Source organism: Pleurodeles waltl, chromosome 6, assembly GCF_031143425.1.
Source record: "Pleurodeles waltl isolate 20211129_DDA chromosome 6, aPleWal1.hap1.20221129, whole genome shotgun sequence".
In the NCBI taxonomy this organism is placed as follows: domain Eukaryota; kingdom Metazoa; phylum Chordata; class Amphibia; order Caudata; family Salamandridae; genus Pleurodeles; species Pleurodeles waltl.
In genome coordinates, this window is record NC_090445.1 from 1,189,832,882 (window position 1) to 1,189,854,407 (window position 21,526).

A 21,526-nucleotide genomic window follows, 5' to 3' on the forward strand; every position below is an offset into this window, starting at 1 on the left:
AACTAAATCAACCAAGGGAATCACCGAAGGCACAACGCTAATACCTACCGATAACAAATCTGAAACTGCGCCAGAATCCACAGACCACGAGGCAACGGGACTCCGAGATAATGCCAGCCCAGTGGCTACTGCTAATGCTCTAGTGATCCCAAAAAAGGTACTGGTGTAAGGGCCACTCTCCAAACCGGCCACAAGGACCAACAGCAATCTGGAAGGCACAACAAGGGCAACTGCAAGCTGTGCGGAGACAACACCCACTTATAAGCAGACACAGGGAGGGACTTCCCCACTTAACATTTATAAAGCGCGCCCTGACAGGACGCAGGCAGGCTCACAAGACCGGGAACACAACAATCACTCAACTGCTCAACAGGTTGCTCCTACAGCCGTCCTAGAAGGGGACTAACTGGGCCCAGCCACTGGCCCTGCTCACCCAAGGGCATCTGGCATTTCCATACTCATCAGGCCTGAAGGGACAACTGGCACAACACGCCGACACAGGCACTAATACATCGCCTCTCCTGGGCCACCAAATCCCAGGTGCATGTCCACTTAATGGCACTCCAGCTTACACAAGCAGCATTCATAACTCGCATTTGCAAGATAACAGCATGCCAGGTATATGTGCATTTGGAACGATAAGACCACCCCTCTTTAGAACAGCTCCTTCCAACAGAAGGGAATCCCAGACAAGAAATCAGCACGAATAACAGTGATAACGAACTCCAGGTGCGCCTATCTAATGATTGGGGCTTCAAGGGGAAGCCACTCAATTACCACCTCACAACAGCAACTACCTAGCAGGCCAATTGATCTAGCACACTGATCTCTCTGGGACCAAGCAAGATACATATTATACAAACCAGAAAAATGCAATGGGAAGCTGTGCAATATAAGACATAAGGACCTTAGGAAAGTCAGGGTGGTTGATAAGTCTGAAGTAGCATTCATTCCATAGTAAATAGAGGGAATCTACTTAATCTGTTTCAATGTATTCCACTACAGAATACAATAACCTCTGACGGAATCATCTCTTTAAAATGTTCAACTATTGCAGGGAAAAGCTCCACAATGCCACAATACCCACATGGCAAAGTGAAGATCTAATTAATACCATCCTGAAGGAATCAAAGACTTTTGAGGACAGGGTGATCAAACTATTAAAACTATGTCCACCTAAATACCCCCATGTGTTACTACCGCACATGAAATCAATTTCATTGAGTTCATGTTTAAAAGGGGCATGGGGTGTTACTCATGACTGGCTGCCTGGTACTTCAAAAGCCTCAAATTCCCTGGAAGTAATAGTTGCTCATAATCAAAGAATGGTAACCTGCAGAACAAGCAGCAGCGAAATCAATATTCAGAACCAGCAGCTTCCACCCCAGAGGGGGATTCATCACAATGCAGCACAAAACCAAATCCGGAAAAACCTGGAAGAGTCCAAGTCCATAATAACCTCATGGAATGTGGCAGGTCTGAAGACTGTGCTGAATAGTGAATTGGCAGTGGCATTCCTGCTCAGAAGTGACATTATCTGTTTGCAGGAAACATGGGCATTTACCCTAACAGTTTTACATGGCTTCTACGAGCCTTTAAAACCAGCAATTAAATCAAGCCCTCCGGAGGCCACTCAATTTTCATCAAACAGAACAGCAGGATCAAAGCTGTACCTCTTGCACAAAGCTCTCCGGCCCTGCCAGCTGTAACAGTCACAGGGCTGACCACTGGCCACAGAATGACTCCTTTGCTCCGGACTGTTATCACAACATGCCGAAAACTTCAACGTTACATGCAACAGAGGTGCTCTGTAACAGGTTGGAATCCCTTTTTTGGAATACACCTCACATTAGGTCCTCTTAACAGGGGACTTCAAGTTCAAGAGTCTGGAATCCGCTGGAGCCACTGTCAGAAATTCCAATGTCCAGGATAAAATGAACTCTCTCCTAAGCACCCACAAGCTAGTATCAGCAGAGCAAGCATTAAAGACTACTGCTACCAAATTACAGTTTCCTCAGACATTTAGAGGTATTTCAACAATCAATTATATGTTCCTGTCGGAAAACCTGCCTAGCAGTATCACAAACTTTGAGATACACAATAGGATAGAAAGCAACCACAGTCAACTGATTCGGACAGTAGACATTGGAGTACCCGCAGCTGAGACATTCCAGACAGTGGGATCTTCCACACGCATCGAAGCATCTAAGCTAATCAGAATGTTGAAATGGAGGATAGTAGATACCACACCTGCAATCAAATGGCTCCTCAAGGTTACATCGGTCTCCAGAAGCCTGTCATACCAACAATACAGTGGGTGGGTCACCCTTCTATAAGAGCTCATGGATATTGTCCAAGCATCTGGGGCCAGCATACGCCCCTCAAAGAAAGCAGGAAAGCAGCTGGACACAAGGCCGCACAACTCACGAAGCATGCTACGAAGGGCTCAGGGCACACATAAATCCTACAACACAATAACCTCAGCAAGGCACCTTAGCAACGCATGCAAGGCACACAAAAAGGCAGTGTGATATAGAAGAAATCGAAGGTGGAGAAGGAATGGATAAAAGTCCAAGGAATGCTGCAGGAAAGAGGTCTAACCCGCTTCTGGAACTATGTTAGTAGTGTAAAATCCCAATACTGTACTAGAGAACATGGAATAGTGGAAGGTGACTGGGTGACACACGTAGCAGCACTGTATACAAGTCACTGACAGTCCCAGCAGACCTGGAAATCGAGGAAAGGGACACCTTGTGGACCAAGAACCAGTCAGTTCTTACAAACCCGACCCGGGTCTGCAGTCTTATCAAAGAAATGAAAAACAATGGTGCGCCTGGGCCAAACCTGCTCCCCGCTGGAATTTCTAAATGTGCTACAGATGACTGGGCCAATCTGCTAACACCTCTCTATAACCAAGCATTTCTTACCACCCATATCCCGGAAGCTTGGAGGGGCTTTATTCTGTGCCCAATATTTAAAAAGGGAGACCCAACAGAGACATGTAACTATTGATTAATAGCTCTGTTAGACCTAGAGGCGAAAGCCCACACATGACTCCTGCTTAACCGGTTCTGTGCCCTGGACGAGGTGACCTCGTCCAGGGCTACAGTTCCTGTGTGCCTTGGACGAGGTCACCTCGTCCAAGGCACACGGGAACTTGGGGGAGCGCTAGCGCGCCCCCCCCCTGTGCAGCCCCCTCCCCCCCAAGGCAGGGATGGAAGGGGAAGACCTTCCCCTTCCACCCCCCCTGTGACAGCGCGCGGGCCTTTTCTGCCCCCCCCTGAATTTCATGCAAGGGTAGCGACCCCTTAGGCAAGGGTCGCTCCCTGGAGGGGGGGGGGATTAATTTAGGCCATTTATTAGGCCGATCTGCCCCCAGGGGGGGCAGAAACCTCTAGGCGCCAGGGCAAAAAAAAATGTTTTCTTGTTGTTGTTTTTTATTGTTTTTTTTTTTTAGAGATGGGGAGCGACCCATCAGGCAAGGGTCGCTCCCCTGGGGGGCAAATTGTATTTAGACCATTGCTGCCCCCCTTGGGGGCAGATTGGTCGATTTTAGGTGAATCTGCCCCCAAGGGGGCAGAAACCACTCGGCACCGGGGATTTGTTTTTTTGGCGCCAATGTCACGCAGGGGGAGCAACCCCGTAGTCAAGGATCGCTCCCGGGGGGGGAGGGGGGAGGGAATTTATTTTAGGCCATTTCTGCCCCCCCTGAGCTAGAGGCCAAAATCCACAGGTAGGCACTTTGAAAAAAACACCTCTGTTTTCTGTGAAAAAATATGTTGTGTCCACGCTGTGTTTTGGGCCATTTCCTTTCGTGGGCGCTAGGCCTACCCACAGAAGTGAGGTACCATTTTTATCGAGAGACTTAGAGGAACGCTGGGTGGAAGGAAATTTGTGGCTCCTCTCAGATTCCAGAACTTTCTGTCACCAAAATGAGAGGAAAAAGGTTTTTTTTGGCCAAATTTTGATGTTTGCAAAGGATTCTGGGTAACATAACCTGGTCAGAGCCCCGCAAGTCACCCCATCTTGGATTCCCCTGTGTTTCTAGTTTTCAAAAATGCACTGGTTTGCTAGGTTTCCCCAGGTGCCGGCTGAGCTACAGGCCAAAATCCACAGGTAGGCACTGTTTTCTATGAAAAAATGTGATGTGTCTACGTTGTGTTTTGGGCCTTTCCTTTCGTGGGCGCTAGTCCTACCCACACAAGTGAGGTATCATTTTTATCGGGAGACTTGGGGGAACGCTGGGTGGAAGGAAATTTGTGGCTCCTCTCAGATTCCAGAACTTTCTGCCACAGAAATGTGAGGAACATGTGTTTTTTTAGCCAAATTTTGAGGTTTGCAAAGGATTCTGGGTAACAGAACCTGGTCAGAGCCCCACAAGTCACTCCATCTTGGATTCCCCTAGGTCTCTAGTTTTCAGAAATGCACAGGTTTGTTAGGTCTCCCTAGGTGCCGGCTGAGCTAGAGGCCAAAATCTACAGGTAGGCACTTTGCAAAAAACACCTCTGTTTTCTTTCAAAAAATTGGATGTGTCCACGTTGCGCTTTGGGGCATTTCCTGTCGCGGGCGCTAGGCCTACCCACAAAAGTGAGGTATCATTTTTATCGGGAGACTTGGGGGAACGCTGGGTGGAAGACAATTTGTGGCTCCTCTCAGATTCCAGAACTTTCTTCCACAGAAATGTGAGGAACATGTGTTTTTTTTAGCCAAATTTTGAGGTTGGCAAAGGATTCTGGGTAACAGAACCTGGTCCGAGCCCCACAAGTCACCCCATCTTGGATTCCCCTAGGTCTCTAGTTTTCAGAAATGCACAGGTTTGGTAGGTTTCCCTAGGTGCCGGCTGAGCTAGAGGCCAAAATCTACAGGTAGGCACTTTGCAAAAAACACCTCTGTTTTCTTTCAAAAAATTGGATGTGTCCACGTTGCGCTTTGGGGCATTTCCTGTTGCGGGCGCTAGGCCTACCCACACAAGTGAGGTATCATTTTTATTGGGCGACTTGGGGGAATGCTGGGGGGAAGGAAATTTGTGGCTCCTCTGAGATTCCAGAACTTTCTGCCACAGAAATGTGAGGAACATGTGTTTTTTTAGCCAAGTTTTGAGGTTTGCAAAGGATTCTGGGTAACAGAACCTGGTCCGAGCCCCACAAGTCACCCCATCTTGGATTCCCCTAGGTCTCTAGTTTTCAGAAATGCACAGGTTTGGTAGGTTTCCCTAGGTGCCGGCTGAGCTAGAGGCCAAAATCTACAGGTAGGCACTTTGCAAAAAACACCTCTGTTTTCTTTAAAAAAATTGGATGTGTCCACGTTGCGCTTTGGGGCATTTCCTGTCACGGGCGCTAGGCCTACCCACACAAGTGAGGTATCATTTTTATCGGGAGACTTAGGGGAACGCTGGGTGGAAGGAAATTTGTGGCTCCTCTCAGATTCCAGAACTTTCTACCACAGAAATGTGAGGAACATGTGTTTTTTAGCCAAATTTTGAGGTTTGCAAAGGATTCTGGGTAACAGAACCTGGTCCGAGCCCCACAAGTCACCCCATCTTGGATTCCCCTAGGTCTCTAGTTTTCAGAAATGCACAGGTTTGGTAGGTTTCCCTAGGTGCCGGCTGAGCTAGAGGCCAAAATCTACAGGTAGGCACTTTGCAAAAAACACCTCTGTTTTCTTTCAAAAAATTGGATGTGTCCACGTTGCGCTTTGGGGCATTTCCTGTCGCGGGCGCTAGGCCTACCCACACAAGTGAGGTATCATTTTTATCGGGAGACTTAGGGGAACGCTGGGTGGAAGGAAATGTGTGGCTCCTCTCAGATTCCAGAACTTTCTACCACAGAAATGTGAGGAACATGTGTTTTTTTTAGCCAAATTTTGAGGTTTGCAAAGGATTCTGGGTAACAGAACCTGGTCAGAGCCCAACAAGTCACCCCATCTTGGATTCCCCTAGGTCTCTAGTTTTCAGAAATGCACAGGTTTGGTAGGTTTCCCTAGGTGCCGGCTGAGCTAGAGGCCAAAATCTACAGGTAGGCATTTTGCAAAAAACACCTCTGTTTTCTTTCAAAAAATTGGATGTGTCCACGTTGTGCTTTGGGGCATTTCCGGTCGCGGGCGCTAGGCCTACCCACACAAGTGAGGTATCATTTTTATCGGGAGACTTAGGGGGAACGCTGGGTGGAAGGAAATTTGTGGCTCCTCTCAGATTCCAGAACTTTCTGCCACAGAAATGTGAAGAACATGTGTTTTTTTAGCCAAATTTTGAGGTTTGCAAAGGATTCTGGGTAACAGAACCTGGTCAGAGCCCCACAAGTCACCCCATCTTGGATTCCCCTGGGTCTCTAGTTTTCAAAAATGCACAGGTTTGGTAGGTTTCCCTAGGTGCCGGCTGAGCTAGAGGCCAAAATCTACAGGTAGGCACTTTGCAAAAAACACCTCTGTTTTCTTTAAAAAAATGGGATGTGTCCACGTTGCGTTTTGGGGCGTTTCCTGTCGCGGGCGCTAGGCTTACCCACACAAGTGAGGTATCATTTTTATCGGGAGACTTGGGGGAACATAGATTAGCAAAACAAGTGTTATTGCCCCTTGTCTTTCTCTACATTTTTTCCTTCCAAATATAGGAGAGTGTGTAAAAAAGACATCTATTTGAGAAATGCCTTGTAATTCACATGCTAGTATGGTCACCCCGGAATTCAGAGATGTGCAAATAACCACTGCTCCTCAACACCTTATCTTGTGCCCTTTTTGGAAATACAAAGGTTTTCTTGATAGCAATTTTTTACTCTTTATATTTCAGCAAATGAATTGCTGTATACCCGGTATAGAATGAAAACACACTGCAGGGTGCAGCTCATTTATTGGCTCTGGGTACCTAGGGTTCTTGATGAACCTACAAGCCCTATCTATACCCGCAACCAGAGGAGTCCAGCAGACGTAACGGTATATTGCTTTCGAAAATCTGACATTGCAGGGAAAAGTTACAGAGTAAAACGTAGAGAAAAATTGATGTTTTTTTCACCTCAATTTCAATATTATTTTTTTTCAGTTGTTATTTTCTGTAGGAAACCCTTGTAGGATCTACACAAATGACCCCTTGCTGAATTCAGAATTTTGTCTACTTTTCAGAAATGTTTAGGTTTCTGGGATCCAGCATTAGTTTCATGCCCATTTCTGTCACTGACTGGAAGGAGGCTGAAAGCACAAAAAATTGCAAAAAGGGGGTATGTCCAAGTAAAATGCCAAAATTGTGTTGAAAAATTGGGTATTCTGATTCAAGTCTGCATGTTCCTGAAAGCTGGGAAGCTGCTGAGTTTAGCACCGCAAACCCTTTGTTGATGCCATTTTCAGGGGAAAAACCACCAGCCTTCTTCTGCAGCCACTTTTTCCCATTTTTTTGAAAAAAATGAAATTTTCACTGTATTTTGGATAATTTCTTGGCCTCCTTCAGGGGAACCCACAAAGTCTGGGTACCTCTAGAATCCCTAGGATGTTGGAAAAAAAGGATGCAAATTTGGCTTGGTTAGCTTATGTGGACAAAAAGTTATGAGGGCCTAAGCGCGAACTGGCCCAAATAGGCAAAAAAAGGCCTGGCACAGGAGGGGGAAAAGGCCTGGCAGCGAAGGGGTTAAGGAGTTCGAAGCCTAGGTAAAGGACAACAATGTACTCCCATTTTTTCAAACAGGCTTTCGGGCCGCAGTATCAAACATTGAAAACATCATAGCTCTTGCTGCTCTGAGCCAGCTAGCAGCCCAAAGGCGACAGCTCCCCCTTTTCTGCTGTTTCCTTGACTACAGTGCCGCTTTTTGATAAAGTTGACCGACCAACTTTATGGAGAAAACTAAGCATGTGGGGCATCCTGCCTATCCTGGTCTCCCTCTATTCTCAGACTTGGGTTTGCGTCAAAGCTAGGCCTCACACCGTCACCCTCAGAATTCCAACCCATGACGGCTTGAGACAGGGCTGCGTTCTTGCCCGGCTGCTCTTAAACTTATATATGGCCAGCATGGGGCGAGCCTTAGTAAACAGCAGTCTGGTGGCTCCAAAACTTGGCCATACGAACCTATAAATACTACAATATGCCAACGACACCATTATAATGGACAGCACGAAAAAGGGTCTGCAGGGTGCATTAAATAGTTTGTACAATTACAATGAATTGAACTTTAAGATTAATCAAGACAAGACCAACATCATAATATGCGGGCGTCATAAGAAAAAGAAAGCAGTAACATGGAGAATAGGAGCAAATATATTTGAAATGACTAAGAAGTATAAATATCTGGGGATATGGTGCACTGAAACTACAAAACCCATAGAGCACAAAGCTTCGTTAAAAAGGAAGGCAGCAGCAATAACGTAAGACTTGTAAATCTGAGTAAGAATTTAAAACACGCCTCTACGGCTCCTACCCTGTCTTTCACTGGCGCTTCATTTTGGGCACCAGTCATTCGCGGAGGAGTGTGCTACTATGTTGGACCATCTACAGACTCTAGGATAAAAAAAGGTGTTCCAACTACCCAGACATCTGAGAAGATCCAGAGTTCACCTGGAATTTGGATTGCCAAGTCAAAAACTAGGCTGTGCATAAGATATTCTGAAATATTACACTCGCACATTAAGAGCAATTACTCTTTGTAAGTTTGTCTGAAAGACACCTTTGAGAGATCAGGGTCCCCATGGCAGCGTCAAGTGCAGAAGGCAATCCAATCCCTTCAAATTGAAACAGCTGCCGTAGCATTCGACTCTGTGGATCTGGCATCATGGTAATTAACAAGCAGGTGCACCTCGTATCATGTCAGCAAGACATTGCATCATTGCGGGCAACAGACATCCTATGCCCCCTGAATTCTTCATACCTGATAGGAGGGCCTCAGCCCTATCTCCTTGAGGCCATCAATCCCCGCACACGTAAAAACATTATGGCCCTCATTATGACATTGGCGGTAAATGCCACTTACCGCCAGGCTAACGGCCCCCAACATACCGCCATATTATGACACACACACACACCAATCCATCAGAATACAGCCACATACACAAATTTGCCAGCCCAAAGGTCAGTTAAAAAGTGGCTGTCCCAAAACCCATACCATTACACAAACAAAACAATGCCCATCACATTAGACCCACGAATCACCACGGTGGACATTCAACGTCGGTAAACCATTGGCAGTACATACCCCGCGCTCAGAATGCACGCCCACATCCAAAACAACACCACATTGGCCAACACTAAAGACACACACCTAACACTCATACACACACCACACACACCCCACTATAAAACACCCACCCACATTACCCACAACCCTTTACAAATACAAATCATTGCCACCAGACTGACACCAAGACCACTGCGACAACTAGATACCCACCCCTTACACCCATACATCCCTCACCTACCCCACATCACACATCCCACCACATTACTCAACATACTCTCACCAACACACACCACGCAACACCCCTGTCCCCACAAAAGCACCCCGCTTCAATGATGAGGAGTTAAGGGTCATGGTGGAGGACATTTTCAGGGTAGAGCCACATCTGTTTGGAGCACAGGTACAGCAGAGATCCATTGCCAGGAAGATGGAGCTATGGCAGAGAACCGTGGACAGGGGGAACGCCTTGGAGCAGCACCCAAGAAAAAGGGACGACATCAGGAAGGGCTGGAACGACCTACGGGGCGAAGGTACGTTTCATAGCAACAAGGCACCAGCTCACCATACAGAGGACTGGCGGTGGACCCCCACCTCTTCCTGCACAGCTCACAGCATGGGAGGAGCAAGTATTGGCAATACTGCATCCTGAGGGACTTAATGGAGTAGCCGGAGGACTGGACACTGGTAAGTCTACATTTACTACTTATCACCCCCCATACCTGCATGCCATCACATCCCCTCACCCTCACTCCCATAACTCCACTCCATCCCACATACTGCACCTACACATATGACTAACCCCAATGCCAGGCCCTGTATGCAATACCAATGCATGGACACCCATCACAAAAGCATGCACAGCATAGGGAAACTAACAATCTCACAATACATCATCATACTCAACCAAAAGGTGCAGGGCAACACCAACGATAAAGGTGAAGCCAGGGGTGTACAATATGTCATACACATGAAGCATAATACATCAATTACATACCCACAGGTACCCAAGCCAATCTCAGTGGAGAGGAGGTGCCACAACTATCCAGTCCCCCAACAGCAGATGCACCCAGTGATGACAATAACTCTGGACTTCTAGATCTGGATTACCTACCTGGCCCATCAGGGACCACTGGACAGCTGGTCACCCAAGCCCACTCACAGACCACCACAGAGCCTCCCCCCTTCAGTATCCCACAGCACCCACCCAGCGTACCCACACCTCTGTCCCCAGGACACTTGAGTCAGCAGTGTGCTCACCTGTACAGGGACCCCAGACCACACCTCATACCCAAGACAATCAGGGACCTGGGGTCAGTGGCAGTGGGCACACCGTTCAGGGGACAGAGGTACAGGCCAACAGGGACACTGGGAGGATTGCTGTGCACCAGGGGAGGACAGGACCAGGGAACCGACTCTCAGGGAGGCACTCTCTGAGATCCTGGGAGCCTACTCACATTCCCAGGACACGATGGGCCAGATCCTTGACAACGTGCAGGAGAACAGGCGGCTACAGGAGGGAGAGTATGAGGGGATCAGGGAGGACTTGCAGGCCATCAACACCACCCTGATCTCCATAGCAGGAGTGCTGGCAGACATGGGCAACATCATGAGGGAGGCAACAGCACACCAGCGGGCCCCTACCACTAGCCAGTCCATTACCCAGCCCTCCACTTCCGCTGCCACTAGTGGGCAGGAGGCCCCACCACAGGACCTATAGGCCACCAGCATCCCTCCCCCTGCAGAAGATGAACCACCCCGCAAATGTTCTTTTCTACCCAGACAGGATCCCAAGACACTTGCCAAGACCCCGCCAGGAAATGAGACTCTCCTGATTGTCACCCTTGTGTCCCACTCGGTCACCTTGTCCACTTTGAACTGCTGTTGCTCCCCTTCCAATGGCCCCATGGACACTACACCTGTGCTACAAACAGAATGGAACAATACCTTGGACTTTCCTCCATCATCCCCCATTCCATTGCACGTTAACCTAAATTTCTTAGCGCTACAATAAACATCCTTGAACACAACTCGACTACTAATACTTTAGGTGTTGAAAATGTGAATTTATGGAAACAGTCACATCCATTGCAAATTATCTGAACACTATGAGAGCTTAGAAATAATGACCTGTAGCTGTCTGTAGTCATCACATCAGTACACAGTTGTTATATCACTAACATCTTTATAATGACAAACCATAGGTGACAGTAAGTAGAGAGAAAAGGACGTTAATGCCCTCATGCTACAGCCACACAGAGTACACCAGTAGTCGTAGAAATGTGCAGTTGCACTGTCTCACCTGTGTGTCATTGGACGTACTGACGGATAACTGATGTTCTTTTGTCCTCATCTTCAGCCTCCTCATCCTCACTGTCATCAGGGTCTACTGCTGCCACAGGGGCATCTCCTGTCTCTTCCTCCTGCAGAAAGGGTACATGGCATCTCAGGGCCAGGTTGTGCAACATGCAGCATGCCACTACTACCTGGCAGACCTTCTTGGGTGAGTAGCACAGGGATCGACCTGTCAGATGGGTGCACCTGAACCTGGCCTTCAGAAGGCCGAAGGTCCTCTCGATGAGCTGTCTGGTTCACCCATGTGCCTCATTATAACGTTACTCTGACCCTGTCCTGGCATTCCTCGCAGGATTTAGCAGCCACACTAGGTTTGGGTAGCCAGAGTCACCTGCAAATATTGAAGGACAACATTTAGCCTCACACAATCCTTTTGGGTTAACACCAGAGGCATACACTAACATACATTGGGTGGGGACAAAAGGCTCACCTATTAGCCACACCCTGTGCCTTTGCAGTTGGGCCATCACATTTGGGATGCTGCTATTCCTCAGGACAAAGGCATCATGCACCTACCCAGGATACTTAGCATTCACGTGGGAGATGTACTGGTCCACCAGGCACACCATATGCACATTCAGTGAGTGGAAACTCTTACGATTCCTGAAAACCTGTTCATTCTGCCGCGAGGGGGACGAACACAATTTGTGTCCCATCAATCACCCCAATAATATTGGGGATATGTCCCATTGCATAGAATCCGGCCTTCACAGTGGCCAAATCTTCCACATGGGGGAGAGCAATGTAGCTGCAAATGTGTTTTACCAGGGCAGACAACACTCTTGCCAGCGCGACTGAGAACATTGGCTGTGACATTCCTGCTGCCAAGCCCTCTGTCCCTTGGAAAGAACCTGTTGCCAGGAAATGCAGCACTGATAGCACTTGCACAAGGGGAGGGATCCCAGTCAGATGACGGATAGATGAGATCAGGTCAGGTCAGGCTCCAATAGGGCATACAGCTCTGTGATTGTGGCCCTGTCCAGTCTATAGGTGAGAATAATGTGCCTGTCCTCCAGTGTAGCAGAGTCCACCAGGGGTCTGTAGATGGGAGTATGTCTCCACCTCCTATTCATGTGCAGCGCTAGGTATCTAAGGGACACAAGAGTGAGTAGTGTGTCACAATTGGAACAATGAAACCACAACTGCAGTCTACATGGTGCACTTACGTATTGGGACAGTGTTAATGGCAAGGTATTTGCCAATCTAATCTGGGACGCAGTTATTGTTGACATGACTCCCCCCTCCCCCTGAAATGGCGACCGCCTGTCCTGTATGTAGAGGAACAGTTGGAAGTGAGGTAATTCCTCCAGCGCTGGGCGTTGTGGAGGAAGGCAGTCTTGCACCGCCGTGCAATTCCTCATTGGATATTTTGGGGCTCTATGGAGTACAGTGGCCAATGGGGATCTACGCCGATGGTGATGGTGTACACCGTCGGGACGTGACCGCCATTTTCAATCTGATTCCTCACTTGTTTCCTGACCTTCACCAGGAGAAGACCTACAATGCATGTGCTGCTGTGACCTGTGTCTGGAACCTACCATGACCCATGTGACCCGGGAAAGGGTCCCAGCCTTTACTTCGTAGGAGTCTGAGTGAGTGGTGGATGGGGTCCTACCCCAGTCCGGACAGCCGTATGGGCCTCCAGACCAACAGGTGAGTTCCCTGTGGGCACAATGCATGTGGGAAGGATTTATGGAGATGTGTGTGCAAGCATCGTGTAAGGAGGGTGGGGGGAGAATGTCTTGTGGCGGGGTACATGGTGTGCGCTGGGCTATGTGTGTGCCAATGGTGATGGAAACGGGCATGGTGGGCCATTTGTGTAACAGGCTGGACTGTTTGTTTAATGGTGTTCTCCTGTCTGTACTGCCTCTACAGGTCAGCGCCCACCAAAAGAAGGGAATATGGCGTGCCATCGCCAAGGACTTGCGCACCCTGGGGGTCTCTGGCAGGCAGAGCACCCACTGTCGGAAATGGTGGGAGGACCTGAGACGCTGGGCCCGGAAGGCGCGGAGGCCCAGCTGGGGATGGCCTCCCAACAAGGAAGGGGTGCCCGTCGGACCCTGAACCCCCTAATGGCCTGCATACTGGTGGTGGCCTACCCTGAGCTGGAGGGGTGCATGAGGGAATCACAGTAGCCACAAGAGGGTGATTACAGTGGGTATCATTACATGTTTTGCCAGGTGGGGTTGTATCTGGGTGGTGGATGTGTGTTAGTGGGGGCCCTAAGGATAGGCCAGACATTGCAGTGTGGGTCATCTGAAAGGTAATGGGTGTATGGCAAATACAGGTAACCTAGCTTGTTAGCAGTCCATTTCAGGTAGGGCATCGTGGGTCCCAGGAGTGCTGCAGTTGGCGGTGTGTGGTCCTCATCTTGCCTTAGTAACTAGCCATATTACTGGTAGTGCAATGCATAGTGCTGAAGCCTGTTCCCTGTGTGTGACGGTGATATGTATGCCAATAGTGGTGTTGGTGCAGTCACTGAACCAGTGTATCCTTTGTCTCTCTCTCCCCTTTTTTGTTTTGTCATCCTGTCCTTGCGTGCATTAGCATCATCTGGTGGAGGAGCAGGGGTACCGGCGACACAGGGAGCTGCATCCCACAGGACTCAGGAGGTGGAGTCCACCGACGCCGACGAAACCAGTGGGACGGAGGGCGAGGGGAGCACCAGAGCAGAGACTGGAGGAGACAACACAGTCTCAGATACCTCCTCCGATGGTGACTCCCTGGTGGTGGCGGACACCTCTGTGACCACCCCAGCTGCAGGTACAGCCGCCACCCCCGTACCAGCACCGCCCTCCCAGCAGCCCCTCAGCGAGTTGCCTGTGCCCACTCACCCAGGAGGGTGGGCATCTCCTTCACCCCAGGAACCTCAGGCCTTGCCCCAGTGAGCCCTGCTGCCCTGAGTGAGGAGGCTACTGACCTCCTGAGATCCATCTCTGTAGGGCAGTCAACCATTGTGAATGCCATCCAGGGGCTGGCATCCTAAATGCAGCAATGCAATGCATTCCTGGAGGGCATTCATGGTGGATTGTCGGCCCAACAGAGATCGATTCAGGCTCTGGCCTCCTCTCTGATGGCAGCCATTGTACCCATTTCTACCGTCCCCCCTCCAACTACCACTTCCCAGTCCCATTTTCCTCTACCCCAACCCATCCCAGGCACACATACAGACGAGCATGCACACAAGACAACACCCAAGAGTGGCACAGGCAAACACAAGCACCACACCTCATCACACAAGTACTCAAGCAAACACCATACAGTTGCAGACACTACAACATCCACTGCCTCCACTATCTCCCCTTCCTCCTCCTCCTCCTCCACCTCCCCCCAGGCATGTCCACACTCACACCTGCATGCACTACATCAACATCCACCACCACACCTACAATAGCCATGCATGCGTCCCCTCTGTCCTCTCCCACCTGTCTGTGCCCCCCCAAGGGACACAAATGCAAGCACTCACACACCCAACAGCCATCCACCTCACATCAGCATACAGCCCATGCACCTGCACTCAAATCCAGCAGACATACACCTCCTACAACCACTCCCTCTACCTCCACTCTGATCACTCCTACCTCCTCCCACCCCACCGTCCCTAAAAAGCTTTTCCTTGCCCAACTTGACCTCTTCCCTCCCCCCTGCCCCGCCAATATGAGCAGAGTACCAAAGACCCAGCCCATCACCTCAGCCAAACAGTCCACGGGGACATTGGTGGCACCACCTACTCGTGGTGGTAAGGATTCCACCCCTCCATCGAAGAAGGGGAAGGAGCCTGCACCTCCATCGAAGAAGGGGAAGGAGCCTGCACCTCCAGGCAAGAAGAGGAAGGAGACTGCACCTCCATCCATGAAGGGGAAGAAGCCATCCACCCCTTCCACGAAAGGTAAGGAATCCACGCCCCATCTAATGGAGGAGACGAAGCCCTCTACTCCAGTGGAGGCTGTCAGGGTGACACCTCACCACCACCAGCTGTCACGGGGCCCCCACTGCCAGCTGAGGAAGTGCATCCATCAGCATCTGCAGAGGCTGCCCAGGAGGCACCTCCATCCACCACCACACTGCAGCCATTACCACCTGCAGAGGCTGCCCAGGAGGTACCTCCATCCACCACCACAGTGCAGCCATCACCACCTGCAGAGGCTGCCCAGGAGGCACCTCCATCCGCCAACACACTGCAGCCGTCACTGCCAGCAGACGCCATGTAGGCCACCCTCCAGGGGCTGATGTACGAGGGCCCCCCTCCAGAACCAGTGGGGAAGTCACCCACCTGAGAGACGGTGGCCTTGCACTCCCCAGGACAGAGCAATGGGTATGTTGCCCCATCCAGAACCAATGGGGAAGTCACCCACCTGAGAGACTGTGGCCTTGCACTCCCCAGGACAGAGCAATGAGCATGTTGTCCCATCCAGAACCAGTGGGAAAGTCACCTACCTGAGAGCCTGTGGCCTTGTACTCCCCAGGACAGAGCAATGAACATGCTGCCCCATCCAGAGCCAGTGGGCTTGTTCCCGCATCCGGCTTAAGAGACCCCTCCCTCTGAAGTGTCTGCCCACTTGCAAACTGATGCCCCTGCAGAGTTCTATCCAGATGAAGTCAGGATTCGAGTTGGGCCTTAGACTGTGCTCTGTGGCCATGTGGGCCCTTTGAACATTGGACTGGGCAGTGTCCCTTTGTGTACATGTGTGCATATCTGTTTCATTGACAAATCAATAAAAAAAATTAGATGTTGATTTGAATACAATCACTTTCGTCCATTCCTGTTGTGTTTTTTGTGTGCAGCTGGTTGTGTTAATGGTGTGTGTTGTGCGTGAGTATGTCACTCTTGTTTTCCTTCCTCCCTCACTGCCTTGTGTGCTAGGCAGCTGTACTCACCATCGTCGTCTTCGTCAGCATTGGTGTTCCAGGTGGGGCATAACGTAAAAGAGCATCAGGAAAACTTGCAGTTCGGGTTCCACAGCGGCTTTCTTCTTCCCTGTGTCTCCGATACTGAGTCCCTTCTCTTCCGTGATGCGTTTCCGCCAGGCTTTTGATGGCATTGGTACTGCCCCGGAAAAGATGGCAGTTTGCAGTGTTTTAATATGGTGGCCGGTAATTTGTCTCCCGCCTGGCTGTTGGCCACAGTGAGTGTTGTTTCAGTCCTGCCGGTTGGTGTGGTACATTGGCTATCTATGGGAGTTGTCACCACCATGGTCATAATGTGGCAGTAATTACCGCCAGCCTGTTGGCGGCACTACCGCCACTTTATCACTCACCACCAGGGCCGTAATGAGGGCCTATGTGTCTACGCTTGCTAGCTTTACCCGTGGTAGACTTTAATCCGGCCTGGTCTCAGCTAGGCAAGAAGGGGGCTTGCAGGCTCTGTGACTTCAGCAAAGAATCCTGGCTCCACCTACTGTGTTGCTGCCCTGCCCTAGAAGCTACTTGGAGGTCACCGCTGAAACCGGTATTTTTAGAGCAGGGGGTCCGCACTTGCAAGGAAACTTTTGTGATATGTTTTGCACAAACAGACGTAAGATCCGTGGCAAGGTGTGCCAAATATGCCAGCAAACTAATTACTCTCCTCTGCCCACGACCCACGGGATCTAAGACTCTTAATTTCACCTAAAAACAGACCATATTACCTTTACATAGTCATTCGGAAATGTCTAGCTTGGCTCGGAGCACACTAGCTTAAGGTCTCCCAGAGATATTGGGCGACTTACACCCTTTTAAACCATTCTGTATGTACCTATGGCACTATTTGTGGCAGCGACTGGTTATGCAGCGAAGAAAGCTCTTGTAAACACTTTAAAGTCCATAATGTATTTCTCAATTTTATTGCTTTCTGTGATCAACATCTAACCGGTGCCTGAACAACTTTACCTTGGTACGCTTTTTCTTTTATTGTTTATTTTTTACCTTTTGCAATGGTTTTAAATAATCATGCATCACCAATAAAACTGAACTGCGTGGAAGGAGTCTTTTAAATTAGCAATGGCCGTCCAATTGGATCCAATTTTATTCCTCTTATATATTAATGATTAAGAATCTTTTTTGATAGATAGCAGACAGGACCCGTCCTCTATGGGCACCAGATTTATTCTGACGTTGATAATGGATTGAACAGTTAATGTTCTGACAAACACTTGATAGATTTGTGCCCTTCACAGGCCGACAAGACCATATTACTAATCACATGAAGACCTTTAGATCTCGAATCTACCCATACTAAACCTAGAAAGTTTCCAATCAAAGACCATTTCCTCTGTAAGGTTAACATATTTTCATATTTGGGAGTGACGTTCGATAATAATGAATGCTGGTTTTATCACCTTTCTTCACGAAGAAGATCTTTTGTATGACCTCAGACATGTTTGTTTAATTTTGCTACTAGATATTGCAAAACGTAAAACGTATGGCGCGATTTTAGTTGGTCAGAGGTCCTCATTCATGATGGAAAACCGTGACTAATGGGAGAATCGGGCGGCCCGCGCTAAACTTAACATTTTGGCCTGTCCCATGATGAATAGCATGGTTCAGTGGGCGGGCACCCACTCCTCTGTTATGTTTTGGTACCTGTGAGCCTATGTGCATGCATATATGAGCAGGTTAACATCCCCAAATCATGTTATCGAAGGGAGCAACAATTGGCCTTAAAGTGCCAATACAAATTATTGCTTAGATTTGCATTTCCAACTAGGACGTATGGGTGTGATTTCAAAACTGTAATCCGTAGCTCATGTACATAAGGAGCAGTGGAGAACAGGACCGACAAAGCAGAATATCTCTTTTCCTGGCCTCCAGTTTGTCTTCCCCATGGCCGCCAAGCACTAGTTCTACTACTGTAATGGAACTGAAGGAACACAGGCAAACATTCAGGTGCATTTCTCTGTGAATATAGACTGCACTGGAATCGGAACTTGGCACATCCCTTTGTCACCCTCCAGCAAAAAAATTGCTTCAGGGGCTGATGCACATAAAACATTTGAAGGGCACAGACAAAGCAATCTCTGAGCATGCACAAATACTTTTCAGAATACGCCCATGTGCAATAAAACATTGTTCAAGAGGCACTGAATGTTGAAAAGAACCGAACAAAATTACGATTTAATGAACTTCTTAAAAATCTAAATAAGATCATATCGCTTTTAACAAAAGCTCAACAATACAAGAACTTCAACATCTGGACAGGAGGAGTTATTGATTAATTAGTCTAACTAAAACATGTCCATCACCATTTTATCATTCTCCATTAAAGGAAATTCACCTCCTATTATTTGTACATTCATTTTGTCCCGCAAATTTCAGACATTGAAGTATTTATTCATGTTTTAGCACCCATTCGCACAGTGAAAAAAATCATCCACGTATTATTACAAAATTGTCTTTTGCTGTAACAAGATAGTCTCGAAAAACTGAGTTGGTGGGCTGAGAATAGTAGCACACTCATACAGCATTTGTATGAATTGTATGTCCACCCCTGTTATCGTCCCTAATGCAAGTTATCAAAAACTTGAATCCGGAATTTTCATTGGGTCCCTGGGTGGGTGTGCCACGCTCATGATTAATTTGCTGGTCTGGCCTCCGGGGCACAACTTTGCTCTGTACCTTGGTCTAACAGTCCTCATATCAGGGATCAGCACCTGCAATCAGTGTTCAGGTATCATTGTCAGTGTCAGTCTGGACTGTCTAAAGTAGCTTGTCCCAAGCTATCGCTATGGGGCGCTTTCAAAGACCACAGACTTCCTCCGCCCATTTAACCATTGCAGCTTGCCAGTGCGAGACCCCCCACCTCAAAGTGACACTTCATTCCACCTAATTTCAATTACACGTCTAGCCAATAATGCTGAGTGTGTGTACGTATGGTGAATGGTAGCAGGACTGCAATTTCTTTGCAAATGAGTGAATGCTCAGGGTAGGGGGATCCACTTTAGAATGTCCCTGGTTTAACGTAACAGAAGATGGGGTTGTGTTACAGCATCCCCAAATATTGGAAGTGTACTGTCTGGATTCCTGACCTGTAGGGGGTAATCTCAGACCATTTTCCTTAAGGGACAGAGACAGGGCTGTCTTTAGAAATTCTATAATAAATTTTTTAGCTGGGAATTTCTGATTAGTTCTTCCTGAGCACTGGCATTAAGTGATGGTATGGAAAATAGTTGGGAGTCAGCAGATTCGGTTGTGAGACTGAAAGAAGATCTGAGCAGGGCCTAGTTCTTTTCTCTTCCCTTCCCTCCACCAAACTTGGACTGAAGAGTCACCTGACTGTGGGAGTCACTTGGACAGAGTTGCTGAGCTCCAGGGACCACGCTCGTCGTGCTAAGAGGGGACCCAGAGGACCGGTGATGCAGTCTTTTGTTGCCTGCGGTTGCAGGGGGAAGATTCCGTCGACCCATGGGAGATTTCTTCAGAGCTCCTGGTGCAGAGAGGAGGCAGGCTACCCCCAGAGCATGCACCACCTGGAAACAGTCGAGAAAGCCGGCAGGATGAAGCGATACAAGGTTGCTAGCAGTCGTCTTGCTACTTTGTTGCGGTTTTGCAGGCGTCCTGAGCAGTCAGCAGTCGATCCATTGGCAGAAGGTGAAGAGGGAGATGCAGAGGAACTCTGGTGAGCTCTTGCATTCGTTATCTGAAGAATTCCCCAAAGCAGAGACCCTAAATAGCCAGAAAAGGAGGTTTGGCTACCAAGGAAGGAGGATTGGCTACCAAGAGAGGTAGGAGCCTATCAGAAGGAGCCTCTGACGTCACCTGCTGGCACTGGCCACTCAGAGCAGTCCAGTGTGCCACAGACACCTCTGTTTCCAAGAGGTCTGGGACACACTGGAGGAGCTCTGGGCACCTCCCCTGGGAGGTGCAGGTCAGGGGAGTGGTCACTCCCCTTTCCTTTGTCCAGTTTCGCGCCAGAGCAGGGCTGGGGGATCCCTAAACCGGTGTAGACTGGCTTATGCAGAGATGGGCAGCATCTGTGCCCATCAAAGCATTTCCAGAGGCTGGGGGAGGCTACTCCTCCCCAGCCTTCACACCTATTTCCAAAGGGAGAGGGTGTTACACCCTCTCTCAGAGGAAATCCTTTGTTCTGCCTTCCTCTGCCAGGGCTGCCTGGACCCCAGGAGGGCATAAACCTGTCTGAGGGGTTGGCAGCAGCAGCTGCTGCAGCGGAGACCCCGGAAAGGCAGTTCGGCAGTACCCGGGTTCTGTGCTAGAGACCCGGGGGATCATGGAATTGTCCTCCCAATGCCAGAATGGCATTAGGGTGACAATTCCATGATCTTAGACATGTTACATGGCCATGTTTGGAGTTACCATTGTGACGCTGTACATAGGTAGTGAACTATGTACAGTGCACGCGTGTAATGGTGTCCCCGCACTCACAAAGTCTGGGGAATTTGCCTTGAATGATGTGGGGCACCTTGGCTAGTGCCAGGGTGCCCACACACTAAGTAACTTTGCACCCAACCTTCACCAGGTGAAGCTTAGACATATAGGTGACTAATAAGTTACTTAAGTGAAGTGGTAAATGGCTGTGAAATAACGTGGACGTTATTTCACTCAGGCTGCACTGGCAGGCCTGTGTAAGAATTGTCAGAGCTCCCTATGGGTGGCAAAAGAAATGCTGCAGCACATAGGGATCTCCTGGAACCCCAATACCCTGGGTACCTCAGTACCATATACTAGGGAATTATATGGGTGTACCTGTATGTCAACAAGACAGCCCATTAGACACTTTTCTGCAGGCTCCTGTCAGCTACCATCAGAATCCTGTTGCATCAGCACATGCTGAACCCACTCCGAACCCCCTCTGTGCTGTCCGTATAAGGGGGAAGTGCAGAGGGCTATTGAAGCCTGCCGGCAAATGAGTGAGCCCTCAGGGAGACACCATACAGGCTCACAGCAGATCTGTGTGGCCGAGGCCTAAACGGTGAGGCACCTGTCCTGGGAGTAGCAGCTTACCTGGGGAAGGTGAGAGGCGGTGGAACTGCTGTGCAGCTGAAGGCCTGGTGAGGAAGGCCAGAATGCTGGAGTTGACTCGCCCCTTAGACTGC

General features: G+C 49.1%; 1 protein-coding gene across 1 annotated transcript in view; it reads right to left on the reverse strand.

Moving 5' to 3' along the window:
- The window catches only part of TLL2 (tolloid like 2), a 1,863,287-nt gene that overhangs the window by 1,236,898 nt on the left and 604,863 nt on the right, over positions 1–21,526 (reverse strand). The gene's annotated exons all lie outside the window — the stretch shown is intronic.